This window comes from Bactrocera dorsalis, chromosome 1 (assembly GCF_023373825.1).
Source record: "Bactrocera dorsalis isolate Fly_Bdor chromosome 1, ASM2337382v1, whole genome shotgun sequence".
NCBI lineage: Eukaryota > Metazoa > Arthropoda > Insecta > Diptera > Tephritidae > Bactrocera > Bactrocera dorsalis.
Window position 1 is genome coordinate 65,885,128 of NC_064303.1, and position 27,859 is coordinate 65,912,986.

The 27,859-nt window shown below is 37.6% G+C and overlaps 1 protein-coding gene across 5 annotated transcripts in view; it reads left to right on the forward strand.

Moving 5' to 3' along the window:
• LOC105224069 (cyclin-dependent kinase 5 activator 1) overlaps nt 1-27,859 on the forward strand; it is a 325,563-nt gene that overhangs the window by 172,895 nt on the left and 124,809 nt on the right. Inside the window, exons 1-2 of one of the 5 annotated variants that reach the window (XM_049462392.1) lie at nt 31-327; nt 7,695-7,753. The exons of 2 other annotated variants lie outside the window; for them this stretch is intronic. The gene's annotated coding sequence lies outside the window, so the exon portion shown is untranslated. Of the gene's footprint in view, nt 1-28; nt 328-7,694; nt 7,754-27,859 lie in introns of those variants that run through there. 2 more of the 5 variants (XM_049462393.1, XM_049462391.1) reach the window with 2 other exon arrangements.

The following is a 27,859-nucleotide window of genomic DNA, read 5'->3' on the forward strand; positions in this document are numbered from 1 at the left end:
ATATGTATATGAAGTATACTAATAATGTATTATCCCCATTACGCGACTGCGCTTTAAAGAAATCAATTTCGGTGAAAATAAAAACATTTAAAACAATTTATAAGGTGGCATTAATTAAACTTATTAAAAGGAATGATTGTATCGTGAATTATTTTATTTATATAATTTCAAAGATTAATGAAGAGCTTCAATAAAATGTATTAAAATAAATAGAAAGACGAATATTTGTTGAGCTATGTGCACTGAATTTTTTCGTGAAGTAAACGCTATCCATGAAGTGTTAGAACTTCATAATAAATACATGTAATTACTGGCATTGTGAAAAAGGTAAAAATGTGTTAACTATCAACTATTAATTTTAGTTAATGCTTAATGTAATAATGGCAATAACAAGACTCAGCAAGACAATATCTTTTATTAATAAATATTTTAAATATTAACATTTATTAATATTAGAACTAAAAATTAATACATCACTGCATCTATGCGCTTAATTTACCTTATATGAAATGCTATCAAACATTTTTACATATCCAATTTACTGGATCAATTTAAAATTTATTAAAACTTAGTTTTTGAACACTTCATATACGCAGCTTTTCTCTTAAAATATGTTTTATTAGTATACTCTTCTGATTTCTTTATTTAACAAATATTTGTTATTAATATAAAAGTACAATAATAAAATACAACATTTGTAAGATTTTTAGGGTACGCTTTAGTTACGATGTAGTTTTTTCAGCGGACAAAAGTCTATACTGAACTTGACTTAATATTAATATCAGTAAATTGTTTTGGAATGTATTTATGAAGTGTTTGTACGTTCAAAAGGTCTTCCCCGCTGGTTTACAAACAAAATTTACTGAGATAAATAACTCGAAAATGTATTCCATTTCATTAAAGTTTCACGTATTAATCGCCCTTAATTCGTTTAATTAGCTTAATATATAAAGATGGGTGTTAATATAGCATATGTAGTATTTCACATTAACTGGAGTAATTAATTTTCGATCGTCTGTTATTATTTAGTAATATTTACAGCTAATTTTTAATTCTTTTGAGAGGCTTTATCAAAAATTTTTCGAAAAATTAAAATAAGAGTAAATTGGCAGATATACAAGTACATAGGTACCTATGTTAAAGGTTGGGTTGATATATTTGCAAAGGCATGACATATTACAGCATAAACCGACATTCTTTTTTGTGCTTCCCATTATATTTTTTATTTTCTATCACTTGATTGTTTTATGTTATAGAGTGCATGAATTTTTTCTGAAATTGTCGTATAATTTATACACTAAGTTGAAATAAAATAGTTATTTTAAAAATAACAACGGATCTAAAATATGTACATTTGTAATAAATATATTGTATACAATTTTTTTCGCAAATGCACATATAGTGCTGTTCGATTTTCCTCATAAGGAACCAACAGTAATCTTCCATCATTGCCGAAACCTTTTCTTTCCTCATCGCTAAGAACATCCTATTTTACGGGAAAGAATGTTAATTGTCATAGGAGGGATTTTTGCAACAGTGCTCGAGTAATTCTTTTACAAGTTTTACGTAGGTTTCTACTTTTCTATTTCTTAAAAATTCAGGAAATTTTTATTAAACGACTTCCACGGAGCCAATTCAAGATAACTTAATGTTTGACAGAATTTCTCATCTTTTAGTACATTTTGAACTTTCTACATATATTCCTTCCTTATCCTTGGCATCGCTTAGCTTAGGAAAAATTTGTTTAAGGTATTTTAATGCATCTCCGCATTTATCCAAGACTTCAAAATATTTTTCATCAACCAAGCTTAATATGTAATGTTGGTAACAAATATTTTTTGCGTTCAATGAGAGGTATGTCCTTAGCCTGGCCTGCATGGTGAAAATGAGGGTAGAGGTTACGGAACCTTAACATTATTACTTTCGTTCCTGATGTCAGGCAACGCAATAGCTCAAAATGGTTTATGGACAAGTGAAGATCTCGGCTTATTCGATTACATTGGATCTTTTTTTGGTTGTATTTGGAAGAGTAGGTAGGAGAAGGTTCTCCTTCAACATCATATCCCAAATCTTTTTCCCAATTTACTGGGGGAGTTGGAGCAGGTAAGCCTTCGCAGTGAGGAACAGGTATTGTTGCTAGGAGTCTCTGATATTTTTTTGTTGTTTTTCCTTAAAGACTAGATACTTTTATCATATAAAAATAGCAGTTGTTGCAATAGTTCGACGGTTTTCGGCAAATCATTGGAACCGTAAAAATATGGTTTACCTTGAAACCAGTTACATATATAAATTTTCAGCACAAGTTTGACAACACACGTGAGGAGCACACTCCCGATTTTGATCCTTAACAACACACTCAAAATATTTTCAATAAGCTTTGTGACTTTAGTAATTCTTTTCTTTGATTGCGGGATAAACTGGCAACATACTATAGTATATAGCGAAAACTGCTCACGTGATTGACACCATCAACATAACGGACTCATCTCAGCGGCTGTAATATCACAGTCGCTAAATTACTGTAAATAAGTGTTGTTATTACTGGCCAAGCCTAGTTAAAAAAAAAAATCAGTTTATATTTAAGGTTTTACAGTACGGTAAAAGATGAGAGTTTAAAAACAGCATCAACAACACAACTTTTGTAAGTGTTCATTGCTAAAATTAAAATATTTGTTTTGTTAGGAGGATGGGGTCATGTGTAGAAGTTCACGCAAGTGAGGAAAGTTCTCTGATCGCCATTCACTTGGGAGTGGCCAGAAACGATTCTTTTACATACTATATGTCTCAAGCAGCTCACGACTTCCGGTCTTTGACCAAGTACACTCCTGGTAACCTAAGAACATCCGTTTGAAGGCGAGATAAAGTGAGAAGGCGAAACATCCCCTACATAGGGTTGTGCGCTGGGTTTGGGACCCGCCACGTAAAAAATACCCCCAATGAAAAGAAACAACAAGCCTCGGATGAGTGACCCCTCTTTTGATAACTCTTGTCAAGAGGTGCTACTTCGAACTGAGTAGGCAATTGAAAAGTAAAGTTCTCTCTCGACGAACAAAAACTAAACTCTATAAGTCATTCATTATTCAGCGAATTAAAAGACTGCGGCTCCGCTGGCTAGGTCATGTTGTCCGGATGGACGAAAACACTCCCGCTCTGAAAGTATTCGACGCAGTATCCGCTGGGGGAAGCACAGGATTTGTTTTGCAATTTTTGCACGGCACATATTTCAATATAAGTACATATCTTTTTTTTTATAAAGCGAATAGAATTTTTTAATAACAGATAATATTTTCACCAATTGGACACGATGAGGCATTGAAATCCACATACTCGAATTCTTCGTCGTAAAATTTATATTTTTCATAAAATGCAATTCGTGTATTTTATGACGTTGCTTAGGCATGGTTTAATACTCGATTTTCATATTTAATGCAAAAATATTTTCTTATTATTTGATGTACTCGTTGTTTACTCACATTAAGATCAATTTCCTCTTTTATTTGCCTGAAACTCATAGTATGATTATTGGATACTAGCTGTTGAATGTGTCGTTTGCTCCTGTTATATATGGTACCTATACGACCACTACGCGTAGTAACACCAAAGTTATTCGGATTTTTCATAAAATTTGTTATTGTGTTCCTATGCCTCTTAACAGAAAAAGTCAATTTGGTCAACTTTCGTGCCAGATAGACACTTTAATCAGTCCACACTTTTCATGTAATAATTCAGCTCTACATGACATTTTACTAGGAATTCAAAAAAATGTTATTTAATCTATATATGTTTTTTCTACTACAGGGTCCGGCACTCGAACCAATTAAAAAAGCCATAAATTCGGTTTGGAAAACGATTTTTATTTATTTTAAAGTACAAAATGTGTGAAAATAATAATAAATTCAGGACCAATACACTTTTGCTCGATATGACCACCTTTTGCCTTAACTATGGCCTTGAGACGGTTAAAAAACGAATCACAAACAGCCCGAATGTGACTTGCCGGTATTTTGGCCCACTCACGGACAATGGCTTTCTTCAGCATCTCGAGACTGGAGTATTTTTTACTTCGGACCTTGTTCTCCAAAATGGCCTAGAGAGAATAATCCATTGGATTCTCATCTGGTGAATTCGAGAGCCATTTTGTGGTCGTAATGAAGTTCGGAACGTTGTTTTTCAGCGATTCTTGATTCACTCGCGCTTTGTGAGACGGTGCAGAGTCTTGTTGAAACGTTTGCGACCGAAAAGTTTGTTTGCCTATGGCTTCAAAACAGCCTCCAGAATACTTTCCCGATAATATGTCGATGAAAACAATTGGAGAGCGCCCCTCTGCGGTGACAGCGGCTCAAACCATTATTTGTGGTGGGTGCTGCCACCTGGTGATCAACCGATGACTGCAACTGCTTCGCTCTCTCAAGTCTTACTTGTTGCTGCTTCGGTGTGAGATCATGGGCCTTTTGGAACTTCGGCTTGACCTTGAACTCATTTTTCAATATGCGTCGGATGCTGCGGTGGGATATTTTCAGTTCTTTAGCCATTTGATTGGCACTGCGTCGTGGATTTCGCTCAAGTCGCTTCTTCACTTTCCGAACCATCTCACTTGACGTTGCAGTCTTTTGGTGACCACCTCCATAGCGTTTTGCGATGCTACCAGTATCATTGTAACGAGTGATGGTGCGATAAACAAAAACTTTATTCATATTAAGGTGTTTGAGCTCACGAACCATTACTGGCTGTGATTTTCCAGCTAAATATAAAGCAATCTCACTATTACGTTTGAATTCCATCGCTGATCACTTCTGCATTAACTTTTGGTAAAAGGTCTTTGTACACTTGTGAACAATACTCCGAACTGTCATTTATAAAATTTATAAACAGCTGATTCCAGTGCGACAGCTACGCGAACGGTCTGAAGCTGATTACACTGCCGGACCCTGTTTTACTTGGTACCAGCAGAGAATATGAAGTAATATGTTGTATGGCGAGTCATACTGGTACAACCCGCTAGTTTGCTGTTAAGTTCACAGAAAATTTGCTCATTTCCCTGTTAACTTTACATAAAATTCGGTCATTTTGCTGTTAACTTTACAGAAAATTCAATGCACAGAAGCCATAACTGTAGACGAATGACTCCTCGTTTCCTTGCTTCGTTTCTCACAATTTTGGCAGTCAAATAAAATAAAAATGAAAATGAAAAAAGCATGCCGTGAAGTCGAGCACAGCATTAATTTTGTGGATAGAAAAACAAACGACAATACGTGTGATATGTTTCCCTTGTATGTGTGTATGATTTGGTTCTTCGTTGCTTAGCAAAAAATTCAAATTTTCTTGCTACTTCATATTTTTAAATCACTTAAATACTGAATGTAGAGTTTTCATTTTTACACGTAAAAAAAAAAAATCTTAAAAATGATGGATATGAGGGAATATAAACAAACGTACATATGTATGTATGTGATATTATTTATATGTCTGCTGTAATGTTAAATTTATACATAAATATGTTTTAATAGTTATAATCATAATTTTTTAAAATTAATTAATTGTTTCAATTTTAAATAAAAAATAAAATATTAACATCTATTGGCCAGCAATAATTTTTAATTTTCTTTGTTTCGGACTTCTTTTTTGCACAGCCCAAATGCAGTGTTTTCTCTTCTTTCTATGGTTACAGCACTCCCCACTGAACCATTCGGGGGTAGAATTTTTGCATGATTCTAACATGAAAGCCTTTATGCCTAATTTCTCAGGCTCTAATTTAAAAATTTGTTGAAAAATTATGGCATGTTTTACACTAGCACTCATAAGGGCTTCCGATGGAGCAACGAGATTACCGAAATCTGTAAGTGATTGATAGTTTTTGTGAAAAATGAACAGTCCACTAGGAGCAGTTAAAACTTCATATTTTTTCCTTAATTCCTCGCAACATTTTTCACATTTTAACCTTGGAATGATTTTGTATGCCACATATCCAACAAAATATCTAATTGATCCAGCTCTAAACTAATATGACTGGTTACAAAATGTGTCTTCCAAAAAGTAATTCTCATGCAATTGGTCGTTAAAATCGAAATCATATAGCAGGCTGTTATCTTCTTCCTCATTTACAAGCAACTCCGGTTCATTGTTAGAAACGCTGGTAATTACCTGATCCATTGAATCCTGCGTCTCTTCACAGTTGCTAAATGAACTATTTTTTATAATTTTGAAAGCCAATAACCTGGCTAAAATATTATTCAGCTCAGCTACAGAGGGGTTGGTATTATTACCGCCTTTTTGTCTTAATACAGCAAATATATTTTCTAATTTGTCTTGGTTTAAAGATTTTGTCATAATGAAAAATTTGTCTGAATTATCCTTTAATACTTCTTCGACGATTAGAAGAGCAGATTTTAATGATCCATCTAAAAAATAGACTCTTTTTTTTTCGCTAAATTTAACTCCCTCTAAGTAGCATAAGAATAATTGAATAATTTTGTGTGGTTCTTTGTTGAGTTGAATAGCGGACCGATAACAATTATCTGAGTATAATGATCCACTATTCATGCAGTCAAAAATTTTGTCAATTTTTCAAATAAATTCAGCCGTTGATAAAGCTACCGCTTGTGGACTTTGCTTGAAACCCGCAAATAGTTTTAATTGCAGCTTCTACTGTTTTGCTAAACACTTGCGTTGAAAATTTAACTCGCATTTTTTCAAATGAGTTTGGAAATATGTGTTGTCTAGTCAATTTTGGGCACATCTTGGTATTGCAGTTTTCCTCTCGTTCCCACAACTCTTGTATGACTTTAAAACTTACAATGCCATCGGGCGTTTTTAGGTCACACTTCAGCAATCCATTCCGTAACGACTTAATCAAATATGGGAAATCAAACATACAGATAATGTTTTTCCCTTCAAAATTAAAATAAGGCTTTTCTGTACTAACCCCAAAATTAGAAAAGCATTTTCGATTAGACGATCCCTGATCGCAAACAAGTACATTTATATTTATGCCAAAGCTACTTATCATTCTCAGAATTTCTTTAATAATTCCACATAAAATATTTGAGGTTAATCCGTTCTCAGAAACAAAATAATTTAAAATTGAGCTCCAATTAGAGAACATTGATTTCAGCATAAAAACGCATACCTGCTTACCAATTTTATTTGTTCTCTCGAAGCCTGTACATTCAAATCCGTCAATCAAATCCAGTTTTGAATTATATCTTAATTCCTTTCGAATTGCCATTTCGTCCATCAAAAGTACCAAGTGATTTTCATTTTTTTCTTTTAATTCTAAACACATACTCTTGATGGAATCGAAGGCGACATTTTTGATACCAGGTTGAAGGAATTTTATTGGAGCCCACCGATTTAAAGTGCTTATGTGTGGCAAATTTAAATTTAATTTATTCCTTAGAAAGGAATAAGTTGACTGTGAAATACAAAATATATTTTGTGCCAAATATTTGACATCATCAGAATATCCCTTTAGCCTCGTGCTTACCAGCAGCTTGCAAAATGTTTTGGACTCAGAACTTATATTTTTTAAAGAGTCAATTGAGTTTTGCAACATCCTTAAATTTGCCTTTCTAGATTTCAAAACAGGGAGTTCCTTAGTTCTCAGCTTTGCTTTGATTTTTCTAAATTTCTTTAATAAATTGCTGTATTTTTTTCTATAAATATATTATAATAGATATTCTTGTATTTTTTCACAGTTATTGCACATAACATCATCCCAGTGGGGTCGCTTCGAGGGAATATCTGGTTCCACAAGGTCTTCATCAGAAAATAAATGATCTTCATTCAAATTTAATGTTGGAATTGCATAATTTTTTAAAATTTTTTTTCCCGATGAACGTGGTGCTGAAGTGATTATGACAAATATAAAGTTTTTTGTCATAATCTTCATTTGCAACATTGCATTTTTCCCGCCAAATTTGACCGAAAATAAGATCGGCAGCGGGAAATTTAAATAATTTTAAATTGGGCCGGTATCTTTTTGATTTTTGGCAACTGCGCACACAACATTTAATTCCCGATCTTGCACTATTTTTAAAAATATTTGTAAAAATTTTAAATTGGGATCGACCACGTCAAAATATAGATATGTATACAAACAAAAATCAAAATTTGTTTCAAACACAAGGGAGCATACATCCATTCACGTAGAAGATCAATCGCATATTAACATATACACACATTCTCTAACCAGAGCATATTCAAAAACAAAAGTCTATTCAATGCTAAAATTCTTTTGAAATATACACTGCAAAGCGTCATTGCTTCTGCATTTTTGATTTTACTCGCAAATACAAAAACAGACTTGATCGCAAATACAAACCATTGCTTCTTTCAAGAAGCCAACAACAAAAACACGACATATTAAGAATAGGCAACAAGAATTTACGAATAGGCGCGACGTTCCAAAAGTTCAACTTCATGCAAATTTTCGCAATGTAAAGAATATGAAATTTAACAAAATTCCGTTGTTCAAGTTCTGCTAACCAAATTCCCCCTGTTGCTTACCGCCCGCACCCGAAACTGAAATTTTGTCATTTGCCATGATGCGCATTCTATATTACTTCATATTCTCTGGTACCAGTCAGAAAACAAATAGTTCATTATATAACATATAAATATTTCATATGTAGTTTCCACTTACTTCATTCAAAATAACGGCGCTATGAATGCGGTGCAGGCATAACCTTTTAAATGATGCTAATCCATAAAGTAATTACAAAAAATGTCTGTTGTGCCGTTAGCCGCTCACAAGTTATAGAGAAAAACAATTTTGCACATATTGTATAATGATTTGACTTTGCTGTGTTCGTTGAATTTAAGCTTGTTATTAATTACAATGCCTATACAATGACTCACACGTCTAACCGGATGCATGCATTGCGTATGGAAAGAATTTTGTATGTTGCGAGTTATTTCTTCAAATTTTACGCAATGAATAAATTTATTACTATTTTAAGTTCCCAAGAATAACGATTTTTCGAGACGATTTTTCCTTTAATTTGATGGATCATGTGTATCATTCTTAAGATGTTCACTATATGATTAGAGGGTGTCATCATTGGCAATGCACGCATCCGGTTAGACGTGTGAGTCACTGTATATTTTAGATATTTTAAAAGTTCTTTTATTTCATTGTTTACTTTTAGTTTAAATATATTACGCTCGCTTGTAGTTTTTCTTTCAATAATCATGCATTTTGTGTTTGTTACATACGAGGTATGTTCAAAAAGTATCGCGAATTTTGTATTTTCGTGGGTTACGTATATTCGAATTTCGAATTTTTTGTGGCATTATGTTGGTACTCATGTCTCTCACTTATGCCGGCAAGCTCGGCCATTTTGAATGTTCATTTAATTGTTGACAGCTGCTTTGCTTGCACGTGTTTTGGATCGTCTTCGATTTTTACCTATCAAAACAATTGCACCACGATAACGCCCCTGCTCACACATTGTTGTTTGTGCGCGACTTTTTGGGCAAAAACAACACACTAATGATGCCGTAGCCACCGTATTCCCCATATCTGGCCCCCTGTGACTTTTTTTTGTTCCCTAAACTGAAGAGGCCCATGAAAGGACGACGTTACGCTTCTCTTGACGAGATAAAGACGGCATCGAGGAGGAGCTGAAGAAGATAAAAAAAATGATTTTTTGAAGTGCTTCGAAGATTGGAAAAACCGTTGGCACAAGTGTATAATATCTCATGGGGATTACTTTGAAGGGGACAAAATAGATATTCATGAATAAATAAATAATTTTTGAATAAACTCCAAATTCGCGATACTTCTTGAACACACCTCGTACATTAAATTTTAAAATATTTGCACATAACAATTTATATAAAACATCGTTTTGTAATTTTCAATCATCTGCAAACAATCAAATTTTAATATTGTAGTAATTTTGCTGTATCAATAATATCGTTTATATATGTATCTCAGTAATACTATTGCCTTTTGCTAATCCTGAAGGAAATAGCATTTCATTCGATTTGAAAGATTCTATGACTAATTGTTGCTTTCTATATGTCAAGAAACTACTTCAGCTCGTTTTTACGAATTCCCACCGTTTAAGTTTTCGTCAGAATATCTGATCCACTGTTTCAAATGTTTTTTCTAATTCCAAAAAAAAAAATTTATAAAAATATTTAGTCGCTTTTTATGAGTGTTTTCTTCTAACCCCTATTGATCTTTTCCTATTAATTTGCTTTCTTTTAGGGATTTCACAAGCATATTCTTGATGGTTACTTTCATTATTTTTTTTTATCGTAGGCTAGTTTATTTGACGGACAACACTTTTCAGATTTGTGTTTTTTTTTATTTTTTCGCTGGTACTATTGCCGATATTTTTCACCTTTGCCCGCTTCCATTCATTAGTTTATAATTCACAAAAATATTCCGATTATTCAAAAGAACTTTTTTATGAACACAATTTGAACAATATCATCAGATGACATTTTAATAAAATTTGAATAATTTTGTGTGTTCATTTATGTATATCGCTAATTTGCTGCAAGACCGGCATAAGTCAAAAAATCGATTCTCCAGAAAACGCGTTTAAAGTTTTCAACTGACTACAACCTTACACGGTGACTCCAACTTTACACCTCTTCTCAAGCGGAGCATATAAGAGGTATTCATATGAATTTTTCACTCAACATGAAGTATGATATAACGAACAATTCTGCAGCATTAACTCAAAATTCACGTTTTTTGATTTATGCCGGTCTTGCAGCAATTGAGCGATATGAATTTATTTGAATGTTTCAATCGATTTGCTTATAATGCTGTTATATATATATATATATATATCTGTGGACATATGACAAAACAACTTCTCTCAAAATAAGACAATTTTCCAGGATTTTTATCATATGTATGAATTTTCAAGGCGCGTTTTTCTGTCTTATCGCCATTGTCCTAGGACCGTTAGTTCAAAAATTATGGAGTCATCAAAACAACTTCTTTCGTAATTTTTCAAATTTTCGGGGTGACAAAAGAGCTTGTCTCGAATAAGTTGGAATTTCAAACGTAAAATCATAACGTACATTTATCAAAAAAGCTTGTCTCTATATATCGTCTGAGTAAAATCAGAAATTGGCGTTTGACAAAATAACTTCTTTCGATTGAAGTTCTTTTGTCAAATCCATATCTAAAAAAAAAAGCTTTTCAAGTCAAGATAAGAAAAAAAAGGAATTTTTTTTTGCACAAATCAAATTTGACAAAACAGCTTGTATGAGGTAAGTTGATTTTCAGTAAGAAAAAGCATTTGACAATAAGTCTTATTTATTTGATTTATATTTATCTAGAAAAGTAAAATATTTAATTTAAATCAATTGATTGAAAACGCGTCTTTATTGATCTGCATCCAGTTTAAATTGACTTCGTCCTTTAATAGTAAAATTTATATCTACTGCAAAGCTTTAAACATGTTTTTTCGTTCTCCTGTAAAATTTGCTTTTTTGAAAGAGGTTGTTTTGTCAAATGTCCACAGATATATATATATATATATGTCGCAACGCCGTATTCACCGCTTATAAGCAACCCTTTGCTACGTTTAAAACACTATCCTTTAGCAACGCTGTACTACCTTTTTCATTCTAGCTGTAAGCTTCCCTTTTTTCTACAAACCGTCTTGCCGAACGGACGTGTGCAAATTACAAATAACCGTCTTGTTTCTTTATTATTATCGCTTTATTAATCAGATCATGCTGTCTGATGAGTTCTCTGTTACAAACTGACTCTTACATTCTAAAGCTAATGTCTTAAATAAGTCCCTGCACCTTGTCTTAGTTGTTGTGTCCCGCAATTCGTTGTTAGTAGTAGTTGTAGAGTTATTGCAGTGGATACGACGCCGACGCTTGCGTTGGCAGTTTGCCACTACCGCTGTGCCTTACCCGTCAGCGTGGGAATGTGAATTCGTTGACTCAGGCCACGCGCGGACTTTGTTGTTGACAAAGTGCTGCTTATGTTAACTGCTAGCTGCCAGCGTGAGAATGTGGATTCGCTGACTCAGGCTACGCGCGGACTTTATTGTTGACAAAGGGCAGCTTATGTTAACTCCTCCCCTTCTAAATGAAGGCCGTCCACGGACTTCTTAAGATTGTTTATGACGTTCTGAAGATTCTGGGATTTGCGTCTTCTTTTTCGCTCTCGGTATAGTTTAATTAGACCGTAACAGGAAATTAGTATGACAATGCTAGTGAGACCTGGTATCGTTGGTCCTATCATAGTCCTCTCTTCGATTTTCCCGATAAAACGCAGGTTTTCCATACTTATCTTGTGAAGGTATGGAAGACTCAAAATCTTTTGATGACTGGTTATATTGAGGAGCGCCGTCGTTGCTGATCCTGGTAATTTTTTTAATTTATTTTAATTTATCATCATTCATCATTTTCGAAGGAAAGTATTATCGTTAATGATGATTATGCCATCATCGACCACCATAATTGGTTCAAAGTGGCTAGGGCGAGTGCTGCAGTGGGCAACATTACCAGAATGAAGCTGCTGCGCGCACGTTGGATGATGTAGAAGATTACCGTCTAATAGAACCTTAATATATGATACCTCCATTAAATCAGTGATAGTTGTGTTTGTAGAGTGCATTTCAATAATGTTTTTTATATCATTTGAGTTTAACAACATGGGATTTATTATCCCTATCTTTGCAAGGGTAGTAGTTGAAATTAAAATTTCAATTTCATTTATAATGATCCTATTTCTTGCAAGCAACATTTCTTACAAGTGACCAGTGTCGATTTGTCCAGCTTTTGAGTTTTTAATGATGTGGTTAACCGTTTCCGTCAGTTCATTTATCTTTTCTTGTATTCTTTTGTTCATTTCTACAAGATTTCGCTCTGAGTCTACGAGTTCCTGTTGTCGAAACTTTAAGTTTTCGAAATCGTCAAAGTCAGGCGTACCTGCGATAACCTTTAGGGCAGTACCCAAAACGTTAATGCTCCTAGCCTGCCTGTGATGGATGTCCAGTGTTGTCAGAAGCACCTTTATATGTGCAATGTCTGCGTCGAGTAACATTCTCATATGGGATAGAGGGAATTGCGTTGTTAAGCTTTTGGCGTCCTCAACTATTCCCTTGTATATTGTAAGATTAGTTGTATGCCTTAGATAGCCAAATTCCTCCCAAATCGTCGCGTCACCATCCTGAATCGGTATGTAGTCGGAAGTCGAATAGTCGGTCAATTTTGCCGTCGTCGTTTGAATAAGGAGTATCGCAATCAGTATCCTGAAAGATAGTGTGAAAGAAGCTTAAATAATTTATCCTATGCTATTTAAATAATTCTAAAATATGCTAAGAATTTTCCCTTACTTTAGGTTGTCCTTGTGGACCACCCTCCCTTTTATGAGAACCGTGGTTCCCAAGTCTGCTTCAACTTTCTCCTCATCATGTAAAGGGGATAATTTATTTCCGAGTCGTCTGTTAGTCTTTACCAATACTCTTTCCCCCACGTCGAATACTCTATTCCGTCTGGAGGGGTTATTCCTATCCATTTGTGCTTGTTGAGCCTTCATTATTTTCATGGTTATCTCATTCCTCAGTTCGGGTGGGTTGGCGTGAAGTATTTCGATTGGTTTCATATTGGTCACCGAGTGAATCGTTCGATTGTATTTAGTTGTTGCCATTAATATGAGGTCTGTCGTCTCGTTAATTTTTCTGTCCAGTTTCAACCATCTGGCTATCTCCAAAAGTGTACTATGGAGGCGTTCAGCCTGCCCGTTCGAGGTGCTATGAAGGGGTGGTGCGTTTATGATGTCTACACCAAAACTATTCCTCAACAATGTGGTTATCGTTTCAGAATTTACAGAAGCTTCATTATTACAATAAATTGTTTTTGTGTTTGGAAATATATTCATTAACTGAATGATTGGGACCTTTACATCCACAATTGTTCGAGAAGGTATAGGCTGCACCACCGCAAATTTTGAGAATTTGTCCAGACAGGTAAGAAAATACCTGTTATCTGTCGAAAAGATATCAATGTGCAACATTTCCCCGATATAGGAGGGGGTTGGAGTTACACCATGTTTCTGCTTACGTGGGTGTCTGTCGTATTTGGCCTTACCACAGATCCTACAATTCGCGACAACTTCATTCGCCAAATTTGTCATCTTTGGGAAATAGTAATCGCAGAGGATTTGTTTAATATTCTCCTGGGCTGCTCTGTGAGCTCGATTGTGCTCAGCAACAACAATCTCCCTCTGCTCGTTTTTGTTGACAATATCAGACACCATGTTTTTGCAGTGCCAAAACTTAGTTGACGGAAAACTCCTTACCAATTCATGTTGTATGCTGGCCAATGTTGGTAGATCGCAATGTATGGCATTTACCACATTTGGGTTTACAGCTATTTTTATCTCCTCAATAAGGTGCTTCCTATTTGTAAATTGAATTATATGACGAGTTTTATTGCCAAAGTATATGAAATTCCGTCTTAAAGTCATGTCTGCTTCTTCTAAAACGATTTGGTTTCGGAAGCAATTTAATGGTTTCTCAGTTCTTCTATCGTATAGGATAGTGACATTTCGCTGTGGACTGTAGCCAAATCTGATTGGGCATCCTCCTCTAGAACGTGGATGTTCTGTCGTGATAGCGCGTCAGCAACATGATTTTCCTTGCCCGGTTTGTAAAAAATTTTAGCGTTGTGCTCGTCGATAAACGCTTTCCAGCGTTTAATTTTGGCATTTGGGTTTCGGTCTGAAACCGCAAACGTAAGTGGCTGATGGTCTGTAAAAATGTTTAAATTTTTAATGCCATAGAGATAGATTCTAAGGCTTTTTAGGGCCCAGACTATGACAAGTAACACGCGTTCGTTAGTTGCGAAGTTTCACTCACGATCTTCCAAAGTCCTTGAAATAAAGGTGATTGGCCAATTGTCTTGTGACAGTACTGCCCCTATACCCAAAGACGAAGCGTCTGTCGTTAGATCAAATGGTAGAGTAACATAACATCCTCCGATGTAAGGACTTCCTTCAATTTGTTAAAAGCAAGTGATTGAGTCATGTGTAGAAGTTCACGCAAGTGAGGAAAGTTCTCTGATCGCCATTCACTTGGGAGTGGCCAGAAACGATTCTTTTACATATGACTCAAGCAGCTCACGACTTCCGGTCTTTGACCAAGTATCCTCTGGGTAGCCTAAGAACATCCGTTTGAAGGCGAGCTAAAGTGAGAAGCCGAATATCCCCTACATAGGGTTGTGCGCTGGGGTTGGTACCCGCCACGTAAAAAACACCCCCAATGAAAAACAACAAACAGCCTCGGATGAGAGACCCCCCTTTTGATGACGACCATGGTAAACGAAATAAGGACTATGATTTGAGGGCATGCACCTGGAATGTCCGGTCCCTTAATTGGGAAGGTGCCACTGCCCAGCTGGTAGATGTCCTCGTAAAGATAAAGGCTGACATCACCGCCGTCCAAGAAATGCGATGGACGGGACAAGGACAGAAACGAGTAGGTCCTTGTGACATTTACTACAGTGGCCATTTAAAGGGGCGCAAGTTTGGTTTTGGATTCGTGATGGGAGAGAGACTCCGTCGCCGAGTACTATCATTCACTCCGGAGAATGAACGTCTAGCCACAATCTGTATCAAAGCGAGGTTCTTCAACATATCGCTGATTTGCGCCCACGCCCCGACGGAAGAGAAGGACGATGTGACCAAAGATGCTTTTTATGAGTGCTTGGAGCGCACTTATGAGAGATGCCCCCGCCACGATGTCAAAATCGTGCTTGGCGACTTACACGCCAGGGTGGGCAAAGAAGGTATCTTTGGCACTACGGTCGGAAACATCCCCAAATGGGTTGAGGCTGATCGACTTCGCCGGGGTCCGAAATATGGTTATCTGTAGTACTAGATTCCAGCATAAGAAGATACATCAAGCTACCTGGCTGTCTCCGGATCGAAAAACCACCAACCAGATCGATCATGTTGTGATAGACGGAAGACACGTCTCCAGTGTTTTAGATGTGCGTGCGCTCCGAGGTCCTAACATCGACTCGGACCACTATATTGTTGCAGCCAAAATTCGCACCCGCCTCTGTGCAGCAAAAAACGCACGCCAACAAACACAAGGAAGGTTCGACGTCGAGAAGCTGCAATCACAACAGACAGCCGAACGTTTTTCTACTCGGCTTGCACTCCTGCTCTCTGAGAGCACTCATCAACAACTCGGTATAAGGGAACTGTGGGACGGCATTTCAAACTCCTTACGTACAGCTGCAACCGAAACCATTGGTTTTCGGAAAGTGCAAAAGAACAGCTGGTACGACGAGGAGTGCCGTGTCGCAGCGGAGAGAAAACAGGCTGCCTACCACGCAACGTTACGATCGACCACAACACGTGCTGGATGGGATAGATACCGAGAGTTGAAGAGGGAAGCAAGACGCATTTGCAGACAGAAGTAGAAAGAGGCCGAAATGCGTAAGTACAAACAGCTTGATAAGCTGGCCGAAAGGGGTAATGCTCGAAAATTCTACGAAAAAATGCGGCGGCTTACAGAAGGTTTCAAGACCGGAGCATACTCTTGTAGAACCCCCAAAGGTGATCTAGTTACCGAGAGCATACTTAGATTATGGAGAGAACACTTCTCCAGCCTGCTGAAAGGCAGTGCACGTATAACACCAGGAGAAGGCGAACCCGATTCCCCAATCGATGACGATGGAGCAGACGTTCCATTACCCGGCCATGAAGAAGTTCGAATAGCAATTGCCCGCCTGAAGAACAACAAAGCGGCAGGGGCCGACGGATTGCCGGCCGAGCTATTCAAACACGGCGGCGAAGAACTGATAAGGGGCATGCATCAGCTTCTTTGTAAAATATGGTCGGACGAAAGCATGCCCAACGATTGGAATTTAAGTGTGCTCTACCCAATCCATAAAATAGCAGACCCCACAATCGGCGCCAACTACCGTGGGATTAGCCTCCTCAACATTGCATATAAGGTTCTATCGAGCGTATTGTGTGAAAGATTAAAGCCCACCGTCAACAAACTGGTTGGACCTTATCAGTGTGGCTTCAGACCTGGTAAATCAACAACCGACCAGATATTCACCATGCGCCAAATCTTGGAAAAGGCCCGTGAAAAGAGAATCGACACTCACCACCTATTCGTCGATTTCAAAGCTGCTTTCGACAGCACGAAAAGGAGCTGCCTTTATGCCGCGATGTCTGAATTTGGTATCCCCGCAAAACTGATACGGCTGTGTAAACTGACGTTGAGCGGCACCAAAAGCTCTGTCAGGATCGGGAAGAACCTCTCCGAGCCGTTCGATACCAAACGAGGTTTCAGACAAGGCGACTCCCTATCGTGCGACTTTTTCAATCTGCTGCTGGAGAAAATAGTTCAAGCTGCAGAACTTAATCGAGCAGGTACAATCTTTTATAAGAGTGTACAGCTGCTGGCGTATTCCGGTGATATTGATATCATCGGCCTTAGCACTCGCGCTGTTAGTTCTGCTTTCTTCAGACTGTACAAGGAAGCAAAACAAATGGGTCTGGCAGTGAACGAGGGCAAGACGAAATATCTCCTGTCATCAAACAAACAGTCGTCGCACTCGCGACTTGGACTCACGTCACTGTTGACAGTCATAACTTTGAAGTTGTAGATAATTTCGTCTATCTTGGAACCAGCGTAAACACCACCAACAATGTCAGCCTAGAAATCCAACGCAGGATAACTCTTGCCAACAGGTGCTACTTCGGACTAAGTAGGCAATTAAGAAGCAAAGTCCTCTCTCGACAAACAAAAACCAAACTCTATAAGTCACTCATAATACCCGTCCTGTTATATGGTGCAGAGGCCTGGACGATGTCAACAACAGATGAGTCGACGTTGCGAGAGAAAAGTTCTGCGAAAGATTTATGGTCCTTTGCGCGTTGACCACGGCGAATATCGCATTCGATGGAACGATGAGCTGTACGAGATATACGACGACATTGACATAGTTCAGCGAATTAAAAGACAGCGGCTACGCTGGCTAGGTCATGTTGTCCGGTTGGGCGCAAACACTCCAGCTCTGAAAGTATTCGACGCAGTACCCGCCGCGGGAAGCAGAGGAAGAGGAAGACCTCCACTCCGTTGGAAGCACCAAGTGGAGAAGGACCTGGCCTCGCTTGGAATATCCAATTGGCGCCACGTAGCGAAAAGAAGAAACGACTGGCGCGCTGTTGTTGACTCGGCTATAATCGCATAAGCGGTGTCTACGCCAATTAAGAAGAATAAGAAGTGATTGTTTTTCGTCTAATTCCACTTTAATCTTTTTCGATTGTGTGGCGCTAACCTTGCCGTTTTCTCCTTTCAAAATATCTGTGAAAGGCTTTGCTATTGCCGCAAAGTCCTTAATAAAGCAACGATAGTAGCTTGCTAAACCTAGAAAGGATCTGACATTGAAAAGAGTGGCGGGTTTCTTGTAGTTATGTATAGCATCTACTTTGCTGCGGCTCGTTTTAATGCCTCCCCTAGACACAACAAAGCCTAAGTATTCAACGCTTTCCTTAAAAAGTTGTGATTTCTCGCGCGAAATTCTCATATTAGGTTCATGTAACCTTTTTAACACCCACTCGATACGCTCCACATGTTTTTCTTCGGTTTCTGAAAAGATAATAACGTCATCGACGTAAACGTAACAGGACTTTCCTATTTGTTCTCTCAATACGTCGTCGATAGCTCTTTGAAAAATTCTGGGCGCATTCTTCAAACCAAAAGGAAGCCTGCAGAATTCGTATTTTCCGTTGCCTACCGAGAAAGCGGTCTTTTCCCTATCGGATTCTGCGAGAGTTATTTGGTGGAAGCCCGATTTCAGGTCGAGTGTTGTGAAATGCTTGACCTTTCCTAGATTTGATAGTATTACGGTTACATTGGGGATGGGATATTTGTCATCGATGGTTTTTTCGTTTAATTTTCGGAAGTCTATTACAAGACGTTTCTTCACATTGCCTTGTTCGTCCATTCTTTTTTTATCTACAACTCATATTGGGTTGTTGTATGGTGACCTAGACGGTCGGATAATACCATTTTTTAGTAAATCGCGAATTTCAGTATTCACGAATTCCGCTACACCCATTGGATAAGGGTATAGCTTAGAATACACCGGGTCGTCACTTTCGGTGCGAATAGTGGCGACAATATTTGTGTTAAATGGTAGGGTCTCATTAGGATCAGAAAAAACGCGTAATAAATTTTTCACCATTTTCTGAAATTTGCCCCTTACAACCTCGGGGACTTCTATATCCTCTACTCGTGTGAAATTCACATTTGCATACTTTAAAAACTTTATTTGTTCTGAGCCATTATTAGTTATTATTTTTTTTTTGATTTTAGATCTATTGTTGCGTTTATTTGCGTTAGCAAATCCAGACCTACTATTCCGTCGAACGTTGAAGGAGACGGGAGCATAAAAAAGGTACTGTTTGTGTCGAAAAGGTTTACCGTGCATTTTTCTTTAATGTGAGTAAAGCCATGGATTGACTTTACCAAAAAAGAATTTTCGACAGGTGCTATGTGCTTAAGCACTTTTAGAGGCTTTATATAGTTCTTTGATGCCCCCGTATCAATCAATAATTTTAGTTTTCTCCCTGCAATTGTTCTTTCAATGAACGGTAGCAAGGAATCCTGTCTAAAAAGTTTAACTGGTTAGGTTCAGTAAGGTCGTCTTCGATTGATGAGGCCTCTGAGTTTGCTACCTCATGATACGTCGTATCTTCTTGATTAGAAGTAGAATTTACGTTTAGCAGGTAGTTAACCCGTTGTTGTTTTGGTCCTGTGAATTTTGCAGAACCATTACTTGGTCTCTTCACTGTCTGTCCGTATTTTTGATTTTGATTATTAGGATATTGAGATGAGTATCCACTATTTTTCTGTTGTGCTGTAGGTTCTCTGAAGCGTTGCGAGGTATCAACGTCCATTGGCTGTACTGGCTCTAGTTTCGGCGGAGTCCTGCTGTTGAAGTCCCGCGTTCTGTTAAAATGGGGATTTTTTGCAAGATACGTGTCATTTGTCTGATATCTACTACTTGTACCTTTTTGCCTAGATTGCTCTATATTTAGCCTTTGGGCTTTGTCTTCCAGGCTCCTGGCATATGTGCTTGCGAACTGGTATCGCTCATGGTTAGATTCCACCTCCTGTGCTAACGCTAGAGCCGAAGGTAGATCTTTAGGCCGGGCTGAGAATAACACAACACTAAGGGGTTTCTTAGTCCCTGAAATAAATACGCGTAATGCATCCATTCTGTTTTTTTCGTTTAGTGATGCAGCAATTGATTTTTCGAAAGTCATTATCCTTTTGTTAGTTAAAAGGGTTAACTTTTTCTCTACCTCGTCGTAATATTGTAGTAGTAACAAACTTCCTTGGCGGAGAGTTGACATCTCCTGTTCGATCAAGTAAATTGGTTGTTCGTCGGAATAACTAAAATCGAGTCGATTAATTATGGCCTTAGAATTTAGAACGGTATTAAATGAGGCCAGAACCATGTCGGCCGGACCTTTAATTTTATTCCTAATGATGGCAACAGCTTGATAATGTTTGCTGCTACCTTCATAGCCTTCAAAAACTTAGTAGGCGGTGTGTGCCGCCTGCCGCCACGATACATAATTCTTCTGCTTACCGTCGAAGTCCGGTAAGGACTTTACAATATCGAGTGGCTCCTCACATCTAATCACGAGTACAATTTCTGTTTCCCTATATGTTTCTATGTTCGGTGTGTTGATTTTAACGTCATTTAGTCGTTGATTAATACTTGCAAGCTTTTGTTCGAAATTTTCTCTTTGAGTGGCAAGTGCACTACAAACTTCACTTTCCACTAATGCCCTTAATTGGTCTGGTTCCAGCGCCATTTCTTGTCTTTTGTCTGCCACTCTATATTCTGTCCACCAATTTTCTGTAGTATCCCTATTGTTGTCTTTTACTAACTTCTATTCCGATAAGGCTCTCGAATATTTTGTCCAGGTCCTGATCACTCATGAGCTTGAAGTAAAACTGATACCAATAAGCTGGCCTGACCAAAATTTATTTCTCAAGATCTCGTGCAAAGATTTACAGCTATATTTAACACAAGTTTTCTTTTTTAGCTACTTTTTTTATTAGAGCAATTCAACATACTATATTTTTTGCACTCTACTTACATATTTTTGAATCTTAATTCTTATGTTTAATTTTTTGTAGAAATTTTCGATCCCCTTTGGTCCGTGATTCCTTTTTTTTTGTGACGTCTCCTCCTTGCCCTGTCCGTAGTTTTTTTCCCGAATAGTTTTTTTACTATTTTTTATCGAGCTTTTTATTTCCGAATCGTTTTTACTATTTTTTATCGAACTTTAATTTTTGTTTCCGAATAGTTTTACTATTTTTTATCGAACTTTAATTTTTTTATTCCCATATAGTTGGGCGCCAATTACGAATAACCGGCTTGTTTCTTTATTATTATCGCTTTATTAATCAGATCATGCTGTCTGATGAGTTCTCTGTTACAAACTGACTTTTACATTCTAAAGCTAATGTCTTAACTAAATTCGTTGTTAGTAGTAGTTGTAGAGTTATTGCAGCGGATACGACGCCGACGCTTGCGTTGGCAGTTTGCCGCTACCGCTGTGCCTTACCCGTCAGCGTGGGAATGTGAATTCGTTGACTCAGGCCACGCGCGGACTTTGTTGTTGACAAAGTGCTGCTTATGTTAACTGCTAGCTGCCAGCGTGAGAATGTGGATTCGCTGACTCAGGCCACGCGCGGACTTTATTGTTGGCAAAGGGCAGCTTATGTTAACTTGCACAGACAACATTTCTTCTTGTTAAATAATATTTAAGTTTTTCTAAATTAACAGTAAAAAAGCAATAAACTTCCAAATATATATTCAGTTGCAGTTTGTGCCCATATTAGTCTGCCTTCACTTGTCGTATTTATTCTTTGTTTTAAGTTTCTCTACATTTCCTTACTATTATTTCGACACAGCAGGACCAGCCCGCCCATTTAGGCAAGTTAAGCAAATGCATTTTGGTTAATTTTCTGTATATATTTTATTTAGATTTTAAATTTAATTTCAACCAAGAAGTTGATCAAATGTTGTTGTTGTAGATTTAAGACTTTATTGTATAAAAACGGTGCAAAAGTGTTTTCCCTTATTCCCTCAAAAAGCAATGCTTAATTAACACACGAAATGCTTTATGATCCATTTTTTTGTAAACTAACACAAGTTGCTTACAAAAATTCTATATTTTTTAATACCTAATAGAAATCATATAGATGGTAGTAGTAGAGTAATAGTATTATCTATGTATGTATGTGTCGCCTCAGTAAAGCGTGGACGGGTCCTCAGCCGCACTTTTCTTGGAATTAAAAAAGAAAAGCAAAATTTCCCGCAAAAGTATAGTCAGAGAACGTATATTTATAGAGAAGGTCCAACAACGGACAAGCGTGTAAACTGTCAAAAGCTAACAAAATGCGATGAACGTGTTTCACCACAACTACATAGCTAAGAAGGAGAAATATTTAACAGTGGCGCGTGAACAGAGCTGAGTATTCATTGAAAGTTATGCTCAGAAACATGCATTGCTATTACAGACATATGTATGTATGTTGGCCTTTTGTTTATATTTGTATATGCTTACATGCCATCATATTAATTGATATGAATATCATTTTGCGAATTTTTCTGAATTCATTCAAAATTGATAACGTTATCACACAATTATGCCATTTTCAAAGTAATATTTGTAGTTAATGTACAAATAAGAGCTACATTTTAAATATTTCATATGTTTCATAATATATTATAAATTCACAAATGTGAATGTATGTACATACATATGTATGTATGTGGATATGCTATATAATATTATATGTATGTAATTTATATTTCATTTAAATTTTCATACGCATCTATGTACATATTATCACATAATTACATACATACATATGTAAGTACACTTCAAATTCAAATCGTGATGTTATCATTTATCAATAAAAAGTGTGCGCACATTGCTCTATATGTACATGCATATGTGTACGACATTGCCGAACAAATAATGTATACACAAACCAACATATAATATGAGTACACATGTAAATATGTCACCCACAAAAACTACAAACATTGCTTTACAAAAACAACAATGATTTCAAATAGCATCATAAATACTTATGTATGTATATGCGTACACATGTAAATATGTGCGTATGACATTCCCACACAAATAATGCATACACAACATACATACTCACATGCGTTCCAATGTAGATACATATGTATGTCACCCGCATAAACTACAAATATTGTTCTACAACAACAACAATCATCTCTATTAGCATCAGCAGCGTCAGAAGTCAATATGGCAGCCAAATAGTCGATGCCCAAATTTGTAGAAAAATACACAACAACAATATTTTCATTCATGAACGCAAGCGCACTTTCAACATGCAAACTTGCTTCATTCATAAAAACAAACACCATTACATCTCCCCGAGCATGCCTTTGTCTACAAGCGTCTTTTCGCGACGGTGGCAAAAGCTAAAAATCATAAGTTGAACAATTTCTGATATTTGTATGAGAAGGAATAAATGACAACTTAGTTTATTTGTCGATTCTCAAGTCAAGAAATGTATTAAAGAAAATGTTCAATATTCCTCTGATTTATGTGTACAGTCAATCCCGGTTAAGTAGTATTCCGCTTAAATGAAAATCATCCCTCTTAACTGCCCATATCTTGCTCCATCTCATGGTTTGTTTTTTGAAATACATAGAAATTATTGTTTTAAGTACCACTCGCTTAAATGTCCGCATTCGCTTACATATGTGCCATATTATATTTTTATTTTTAACAAATCACAAAAATCTGTATCTTCAATTGTGGCACATAAGCGGGAATGACTGTATTTGTCAAGGAATGTAAAAAATATTTTTACGCGGCTTGCAAAAATCTGGGTCGATATGTATGCACGCTCATACTTATATGTGTATACATACATACATATTTACACAAGTTTGTTGGTAAAGCTGTTAGAGCGGCAAGGGAAGCGGTGACAATCGGCGATCGTTCGCTTGTTTTTTCGGCTCAGCTCGGATTTTCTACCAAGAATACAATGTTGTGACGATTTGCCGCCACTTTGACTCTTTAACACAACTTGAGCTTCGCTATTGGTTGTCCGTGTCAACGGAAATTTCGAATGAAGCATTGAGTGTACATATTGACATACATGCATGTAGACAAATTTACAAACATTATAAGGTCTGTCATATTTGTTTACATGTACACATAATTATATGTATATTAGGGTGTGTCATTCTGAGGTAACCTTTTTTTTCAACTGAAAAACAGGCTCAAAACGTTCGAAAATGTGTAAAAAAAAGTCACTCAAAAGATGAGCTCTTAATATTAATATTAAGAGGTGCCTATTTCAAATTTTCTGTTTTCCATATAAATTACATGGAAAAAAATCATTTTTTTTGTGGTGGTTATTGTGCGGTGGTTTTATACGTGCCCCGATAGCTGCCAGTAGGGATGGTAAACTCGATTCCGATTCTACTCGAAAATCGAGTTTTCTCATAAAATAATCGATTTTTCGGAATCGATCTCCAGTAGTCGAAGTCGATTAAGAATCGGTTCTTGACATTCGAAAAATCGATTATTTTAATACAAACATAATTTTATTATATGTATGTTTCAAAAGATGTTAAGGAATTCGTCATGAAATAAAATATATAGAAAATATGCATATGTATGTATGTATGTGTATATATCAATTATATTCAGAGTCGTTTCTTCTTCTTCTTCTTTACTGGCGTAGACACCGCTTACGCGATTATAGCCGTTTCTTCTCTTCGCTACGTGGCGCCAATTGGATATTCCAAGCGAGGCCAGGTCCTTCTCCACTTGGTCCTTCCACCGGAGTGGAGGTCTTCCTCTTCCTCTGCTTTCCGCGGCGGGTACTGCGTCGAATACTTTCAAAGCTGGAGTGTTTTCATCCATCCGGACAACATGACCTAGCCAGCGTAGCCGCTGTCTTTCAATTCGCTGAATTATGTTAATGTCGTCGTATATCTCGTACAGCTCATCGTTCCATCGAATGCGATATTCGCTGTGGCCAACGCGCAAAGGACCATAAATCTTTCGCAGAACTTTTCTCTCGAAAACTCGCAACGTCGACTCATCTGTTGTTGTCATCGTCCAAGCCTCTGCACCATATAGCAGGACGGGAATTATGAGCGACTTATAGAGTTTGGTTTTTGTTCGTCGAGAGAGGACTTTACTTTTCAATTGCCTACTCAGTCCGAAGTAGCACCTGCTGGCAAGAGTAATCCTGCGTTGGATTTCCAGGCTGACATTGTTGGTGGTGTTTACGCTGGTTCCAAGATAGACGAAATTATCTACGACTTCAAAGTTATGACTGTCAACAGCGACGTGATAGCCAAGTCGCGAGTGCGACGACTGTTTGTTTGATGACAGGAGATATTTCGTTTTGCCCTCGTTCACTACCAGACCCATTTGCGTTGCTTCCTTGTTCAGTCTGGAGAAAGCAGAACTAACGGCGCGGGTGTTGATATCAATATCATCGGAATACGCCAGCAGCTGTACACTCTTATAAAAGATTGTATCTGCTCGATTCAGTTCTGCAGCTTGAACTATTTTCTCCAGCAGCAGATTGAAAAAGTCGCACGATAGGGAGTCACCTTGTCTGAAACCTCGTTTGGTATCGAACGGCTCGGAGAGGTCCTTCCCGATCCTGACGGAGCTTTTCGTGTTGCTCAACGTCAGTTTACACAGCCGTATCAGTTTTGCGGGGATACCAAATTCAGACATCGCGGCATAAAGGCAGCTCCTTTTCGTGCTGTCGAAAGCAGCTTTGAAATCGACGAATAAGTGATGAGTGTCGATTCTCCTTTCACGTCTCTTTTCCAAGATTTGGCGCATGGTGAATATCTGGTCGGTTGTTGATTTACCAGGTCTGAAGCCACACTGATAAGGTCCAATCAGTTTGTTGACGGTGGGCTTTAATCTTTCACACAATACGCTCGATAGAACCTTGTACGCTATGTTGAGGAGGCTTATCCCACGGTAGTTGGTGCAGATTGTGGGGTCTCCTTTTTATGGATTGGGCATAGCACACTTAAATTCCAATCGTTGGGCATGCTTTCATCCGACCATATTTTGCAAAGAAGCTGATGCATGCTCCTTATCAGTTCTTCGCCGCCGTGTTTGAATAGCTCGGCCGGCAATCCGTCGGCCCCTGCCAGACGGGCAACTGCTATCCGAACTTCCTCATGGCCGGGTAATGGAACGTCTGCTCCATCGTCATCGATTGGGGAATTGGGTTCGCCTTCTCCTGGTGTTATGTGTTCACTGCCATTCAGCAGGCTGGAGAAGTGTTCCCTCCATAGTCTAAGTATGCTCTGGGCATCGGTGGCTAGATCACCTTTGGAGGTTCTACAGGAGTATGCTCCGGTCTTGAAACCTTCTGTAAGCCGCCGCATTTTTTCGTAGAATTTTCGAGTATTACCCCTGTCGGCCAGCTCATCAAGCTCTCCGTACTCACGCATTTCGCCCTCTTTCTTCTTCTGTCCTCAAATGCGTTTCGCTTCCCTCTTCAGCTCTCGGTATCTATCCCCATCCCGCACGTGTTGTGGTCGATCGTAACGTTGCGAGGTAGGCAGCCTGTTTTCTCTCCGCTGCAACACGGCACTTCTCGTCGTACCAGCTTTTCTTTTGCACTTTCCGAAAACCAATGGTTTCGGTTGCAGCTGTACGTAAGGAGTTTAAAATGCCGTCCCACAGTTCCCTTATACCGAGTTGTTGACGAGTGCTCTCAGAGAGCAGGAGTGCAAGCCGAGTGGAAAATCTTTCGGCTGTCTGTTGTGATTGCAGCTTCTCGACGTCGAACCTTCCTTGTGTTTGTTGCAGAGTCGTTTGCGCATTGTAAATATGCGAATCTGTAAGCGTACATTCCTTAACATCGAAAATAGCATTATTTTTCGCGAAACACGCTCATCCAAAACAGTAAATATCCCAAAATTGAAATATCCCCAAATTTTCGTCATCGTGAACCTTCTCTATAAATATACGTTCTCTGGTATAGTACCATTATTGATGACCCGGAGAACTCTGTTTTACCTTAGGTGAAAGAAATAAGCAAGTTTTGGATTTTAATGTCCTTTTTTTAGGAAATAAAAATTAAATTATTTAATTATTTCAGATTAAAGTCACAAACTGTAAAAGATTGACCTTGCAATGTTCGTATTTGACATAGAGATAATGGCTTCAGTCATTTTCGTATGCCAAGAAAAGATAGAAAACGCTACCCTTTGTAGTAAATTTAGTTCTTCACATGCAGCACAATATGTTGGGAATATTATACCATTAACGCTCCTCTTTGTTTCAAATGATGTTGGCCCACGCACATTTACCAACAACAACCGCAAAAAGAAGCATTCATTATTATTTGAATTATTTATACATCCGGATAACCAGGAACCGCTGCCCCTTCCTTTCGTCGTTTGAACTTCTTCAATGAAGCATTGTAATAACGTGGTATCTCCGAATAATGCAAAGTTGTGCTAACGGATCGCTTTGGCAGATCATTCGTTGAGAAACATTATAATATTCTTTTATTGCCAAAGCCGAAATCAATTTGTCATGAATGTTTTCGAAATAATTGGCGCATCCGGTACAATCTAACTGTTGGCGACAAGGAAATCCATGATATTCTGTAGTAGTTCGATCATTATCACCATTGTTGCTAATTATTGAATAGAGGTGGCAGATTGATATACTCTTCAGAAAGCAATTCAGCTTGATTCAACCTAGTAAAAGTTAGACGCTCCATTTCTAATTTAATGAACATGTCCACGTAATACTGCTGAAACAATC